Source organism: Xyrauchen texanus, chromosome 26 (genome assembly GCF_025860055.1).
Source record: "Xyrauchen texanus isolate HMW12.3.18 chromosome 26, RBS_HiC_50CHRs, whole genome shotgun sequence".
NCBI classification, from domain to species: Eukaryota; Metazoa; Chordata; class Actinopteri; order Cypriniformes; family Catostomidae; genus Xyrauchen; species Xyrauchen texanus.
The window spans coordinates 41,593,987-41,600,483 of NC_068301.1; the positions used below are offsets into that span (position 1 = coordinate 41,593,987).

Sequence of the window (6,497 nt, forward strand, 5' to 3'; positions counted from 1 at the left end):
TCTGCCTTACTTTATTCTTTAGTAGCTGAGCCCCTTGGGCTAGCAATGAAGGCAGACAGAGAGATTAAAGGCATCTGGATAGAGGAAAGCACTAAACATGAGCCAATATACCAATATGCGGACGATACAACCTTGTTGGTTGACGATCTTCAAAGTGTTATGAGGGCAATGGGGATTTTAGAGAAATATTGTAAAGGGTCAGGAGCAAAAGTGAATGTAGATAAGAGTGTATATATGAGGGTTGGGAGTGTGGAACCATTACATCAGCACATACATTTTAAAGAAGAAGAAGAAGAACATATAAAGATTTTAGGAATTTGGGTGGGGCTGGATTTTGATAAAGCCGATGTTCTTAATTGGGAGGGAGCTTTAAAAGGTATAGAAAAAAGATTGAGATTTTGGAAATTAAGGAATTTAACGTTGAAGGGAAAGGTTTTAGTGATCAATGCATTAATGCTTTCAAAAATCTGGTATGTGTTGAGTGTAACCCCATTGCCCCATAGGTATTTTAAAAGAATAAAAGAAAGTGTTTTAGATTTTTTATGGGGAAAAGGACGAGTAAAGATTGCATATGATACGCTTATTGGAGGAACCGAAGAGGGAGGACTAGGGCTTTTAGATCCATTTTTAAGGATGAAGACATTAAGAATTAAAGTAGTGAAGTTTTTTAGACATAAAGAAAACAGTAATGTGGAAAAAATGTTTTGGAATATTTTTTAAGGAAATGTGGTTATTTTAACATGGAATGTAATGTACTGTGGATGAAAACAAAAAAAAATATGTTGACTGGAATACCCAAATTTTATGAAGAAGTTTTAGAAGCCTGGGGAAAGTTTTTAGATAATTTATTGATTTTACCAAAAGAAAGAACACAATTGCTAGAGCAACCACTGTTTTTAAATCCGAATATTACAAAGGATGGAAATGTTATTTACTACAAAAAATGGTGGGATGGAGGACTAAGACAAGTAAAAGATGTTTTATATGAAGTAATTAAAGGTTATCTTCCAATACAAGCAATTGTGGATACAGTATCTGAAAGAGAAGTAAATGTGGGAAAAGGAACACTAGTAAAACAGTTTGATGAGTTGAAGAAAGCCATACCAAAAGAATGGGTGGAAATTATTGAGAAAAACGAAGATACAGAGAAGAGGGGTATGCCTGAACTGTATTTTAAAAAGAAAAATGGAGAAAATGTGCCTTTTATGCTATGTAAAGTGAAAGATTTTTATTTGGTTTTTAGAGAAATGGCTTTCAAAAAACCTGTGGCTAACAATTACTGGAAAGAGAGATATGATGATCTAAATGAGAATGAAATATGGAGAAAGGTCACTGCGTCAAAAGAGGTGTAAACGGGAGAATTCGGGCAATGAATACGCCCGCTAAATGTGCTCTTTAGCATGGATCTTTGGAACTTTGTTATGTGTACCTGTAAATGCCTGCAAATGCCCGAAAACAGGAACTTGTCTGACCCCCTGCTGTTAGTTGATGGCTTGGCTTTGTAAATGCTAATTTGTTTTGGGACTGGCAGCTCAAGATTGCCCCTATTCCCCTGCCCCCCTCCTTACTATTCAGGAAAGGTGATTTGGCTGATAAGTGCTTTACATTGTGTCAATCTACAACAAAGACTGTAGTACCTGAAAAGAAGTTTGTATCTGGGTGTCCACTGCTCTTCATAACAAAGGAGAAATACTCATTAGGATTATGCAAATTTATTTAGTGTAAAATGCACTCAAACAATACAAAACCTACAAAATAAACAATGTAAAACAATGTAAACAACAAAAATGTTTCACACACAAATGGTCACTTCAGAGATACAACTTTTTAAAATCTCCACCACTGTACACATTGGAATGACCACAGACACTCTCTCCCTAGTGTGACTTAACTGCACAGTTGTGGTACAAACTGGCTAAAGCTGTCTCTGCAGATGTTAGTCCATTTCCTGAGTGAATATAAAGTCTTAGGGATCTTTCCAGCCAGCCCACAGAGTGTGTTCACACACAGAATATGTCCCATGAGCCAAATTAATTGTCTTATGTACTGCAAGAGTGCAAAAATTGCACGGTCTGATATTTTGAAAACAGCCTGCCATGCCAAAAGCATAAATGCAAGCAGTTTCAACATCAAATGTTCAGGGCTGTCTTCTGTGACCCTGAACCCATCTGCATCCATATTTTCCTCCCCAAAAATGTCAGTCTCTTCAAGCTGATCCTCTTCCATGAAACTGTCTGCCTGGTCATAGTAGCCATCTTCATCTGAAGACTCACTGTCACTGGCACTCAGGAAAAGCTCGAAGTCTTCATCATCATTGTCATCTGTAACCCAAACACAACACCCATTTTAAAACCACCAGAAGTGTCAAGTAACTAAGTACAAATACTTTGTTACCTTACTTAAGTAGAAATTTTGGGTATCTACACTTTATTGGAGTAATTATTTTTCAGCTGACTTTTTACTTCTACTTACATTTTCACGCAATTATCTGTACTTTCTACTCTTACATTTTAAAAATAGCCTTGTTACTTCTTTTTCATTTCGGCTTTTTGTCATTCCGGCTTGTCATCGTCCAAAAAATGACCAATAATACACACGGATAATAGATCTGAGTCCCGCCTCCTGAACACACATCGCTAAACTGATTATCTGTGATAGGTGATTCTATCTTCCGCTTCATGAAACACATGGTAATGCTCAGTACACGTTCTTTAATGTATTTGCATTGTACTAAAATTTAAATAAAACTGAAATTTATTTTCTATGGGCATATATAACAGGTAGTCCCAAATGTTAAACATAAACATTTTAATATAACTTTATAGTCATTATGGCCTTTAGAAAAATGTTTTTTCTAGGAGGTGGGGTAGTGCACTATATGCCCCTGTGGCATGGTCTAAGCTTTTGTCCTTAATGGATTTTTTTTTCCTTACATTGATTTTACTTTTATACTTAAAGTAGTTTTTGAAACCAGTACTTAGAAAAAAGCTTGAGTTGATACTTCAACTTCTACAGAAGTCTTTTCTAAACCCTAGTATCTATACTTTTACTTGAGTAAAGAATGTGAATACTTTTGACACCTCTGAAAACCACACAAACAAAATCATCACTAAGGAGGACAGGAGTAATCATACATTCAAACTATTGTAAATACAAAAGAAGTAGCACAGACTTCTCTGGGTGCTTTAGCACAGTAACAGTCTCCAAAGAATTATGGTAGGTTGTAAGTTACAGGCTTTGAGACTATTGACAGGTGCACAATCTTACCTTGCAAAGTGCAGTCCTCGTACAGTTCTTGGTCTTGTATATCAGTCTGTTTGTCCCCTTGCTGCATACAAAACACAGTTGATGGCAACAGTGGAGCACTGGCAGTATCTGAAGAGTCACTGGCACCCAGGGAAGCTTGAGATCTTCATAATCAAAGTTCTCTATAACAGAAAAACGAGCCATTTTACACAATATTTCTCACAAAATGTAACAAATAAAGAATGTTCTCCAGTAACTTTGGTCAAACGCTTATGGTATCCCACAAGTAACTTAGTTTGAATGCAACATATTTGTACTTTTACTTGAGTAGATTTTTAGTGAAAAATAATTACTTGTAATGTTACTTTGGATATATTTATCATGTATGCATTCATGATTTGTTAAGAGGTAGGTGGTCAGCTGGTCCCAAGTCTGCTAACGTTGCTTGGTTACCATATGCATTTACGCCTCCACATGGCTTAGTTCAGAGTAAAATAATGACTGAAACTACAGCTGGGTAGTATAGCTTTCAAATTTCAAATAGAAATGAACTGGGCATAATTATAATTACTGAAAACAACTTATTCATACCTTGCAGAGTGTTGTCCACATCATTTTCCGGTTGTTGTTCATGTTCGTTGTCCTCTGGTTGCGTGATAAACAAACTTTCTGAAACACGCAGAGTAGGCCTATCGGTAGCGTCTTTTATCCAAACTCCATTTAAAAAATATGTTTTCTTGTGCTGAATAAAAAGCGTATGTGAAACGAAATCGTTACAATGACCACAAAACTGTCTCTTCCGTTTCCTTGTTCCCTCCATGGCTTGAAAGCAAACAGATTTTTTTTTTACGATTCGCTTCTGTAATAAATCGGGATTCGCAATCCGGTCCGTTCTTCTTCTTCTTTTAAATTTCCGTCAGAGCAGACACTGTTAAACCCTTTATCGATCCGGTAGTTTGATGTTTCTGATAAACTGTGGAGTGACTGAGGTTTTTTTTTTTTTTTAAATGTTTATTACAAACTCTCGTGGAGACAACAACAACAAAAACAGGCAAGGCATCAACACAATACAGATTGACAATGAAAAAATAAATAGGAGTGACTGAGGTTGCTGTGTTTATTTCGCTACAGTGCTTGATTTCCGTATTTCTACTTTCCAAGCGTGCAATTGGATGAAATACAATTATGTCATCCAGTTCCAACCAACGGAATCAGTTTATGTTTTGTGTCAGTGAAAGTAACCAATAGCATTACCTGAAAACTTTAGAGGCGGCACATTTTGTTTGTGGATGGGTGTTACCAGGATGTATAAAACAAAAGATGTTTAAAATATACAGGTTAGTAAAGGTACGCCATATCCTATTTACAACGCGAAGATGGCTTGCAAAAGAACACTGGAGTTTTACGGAGAGCAGAGTAGAGATGTTACTCCTTTACGCCGGGACAACGTGGCTTTTCAAACTCCGAGTCCGAACGAAAACCGACTGGTGAATATGGTGAATGCAAGTTTTAAGCGGATATTTGAAAAGCTGGAGACGATGGACAAGAGATTGGTTAAGATGGAGGCGGACATGGATGAGCTCAAAGAGGCAAGAGAGGAGCCTGCTTCGAAGAAATTAAAGGGGGCTAGGAATAAATCTGTTGCGGTAAGTTATTTTATTTATTTTAGTTTTTTTAAGTCACAAACATTTTGCGGTGTCCGCTTAACTTTGTGTGCTTTATTTATTAATGTATTTGAATTGAGCTCTCATACTATGTTGGATTTTTACAGGAAGCTGTACGCAGATTGCACAATGGGGAAAACAACACACACAAATATGACCCACAGACAAGGTATATCTTTAAAACTATTGTTTCATAACAGTCCTTTCTTCTAAATTATATTTTTAATCTACCTTCTTTAATTACTGCTCCACAGTCTATCCTCCCCCCACAACCTCGAGGTCACAACCTATCTCTTTAATGGCGTCTCCATGGCTGTACCGGACATAGATCCTGCTGTTGTTAAAGGTAAGTCACAAGAGAATATACCAAGACTACAACTATTTAACTGTATAGCCTAGTTAGTTATAAATAAACACATTCTCCCTGCTCACTATCTCCTCTCTCTAGCATCCTGCAAGACATATTTTGAAACTGTTCGAAGGGGTTACAGGATGGCCCAAGATGAGAACAAAGAGAAGATGGAGGATAGCAGGATCATTGCTCGCACGAGACAAAGAAAAAGAAGAGTAAGTACAAATAAATATAAATCTCAGTAAAAGACTAAAAGGCTCCCATCCCAACCCATTTGATATTTTCAGTGGTTTAATTTCTTTTTCCCTCCCATTTTGCAGCTGCTGAGCAGCAGGACTGGTGTTCTCCAGACAGAGGAAGACTGCAACAGTTGACCAAATGTCTGAAGAGGAGGATGCCACCTTGGATGGAAAGACGGTGTGGGTTGTTCGGCCTCCAACCCGTAGTAAAGCTTTGTCTGCGCTGTGTGGGGTGCTACAAAAAAAGACTGGAAGCAGACCAGAAGTACTTAGGAACTCATCATCCACGAGTTGGTGCAGATCGAGTCACGGTGGAGACCACAGAAGCTGGCCTGTGAATTATTTTAGCATTACGCATCTAAATATTATTCTATAGTATAATTTGAATATTCTGTTGTTGTTTTTTATATAGTATTTATTTTATATAGTATTATTTATAGATTGTATTATATATAATTCTATTTAGTTTTCTATATATACTGCATTTATATATTTTATACAATTCCACATTGGTATCTCTATATTTATATATTGTACTATTTATATATTATATTGTTTTCTAAATATTATACACAGGCCTTCCATATTAGATGGGGTTATATATTGTATGACTAATAGTAAAATGTATTCTATGCTAACATATTTTTTATTTATAGAATTTTGATTGTGTGTGTATATATATATATATATATATATATATATATATATATATATATATATATATATATATGTCATGTGCCCAGTGTCATTTACAAATAATAAAAATAACAAACTCAACTTTGTTTATCTGATTGTCTTTACATTATAACCATGAACACCAATTATAATAAATATTAATAATGAGTAACAATAAACCCAAATGAGGCCTTAAACTGGACCAATAGTGTGGGGTTTTAGAGGAGGGGGAAAGCATTCAGCACCCAATCCTATGTAAGATCTCTGACCAATTGAAGGAGGCCACTGCCTTGTGTCCCAAAGGTGTGAAATGCTAATATT

General features: G+C 36.1%; 1 long non-coding RNA gene across 1 annotated transcript; it reads left to right on the forward strand.

The window, feature by feature from the left end:
- The first annotated feature begins 4,716 nt into the window (after positions 1 to 4,716).
- Positions 4,717 to 5,435, forward strand: LOC127619581 (uncharacterized). The gene is made up of 3 exons (XR_007967575.1): positions 4,717 to 4,892; positions 5,165 to 5,256; positions 5,359 to 5,435. It is a non-coding gene; the product is annotated as an uncharacterized LOC127619581 (long non-coding RNA).
- Positions 5,436 to 6,497: the final 1,062 nt, after the last annotated feature.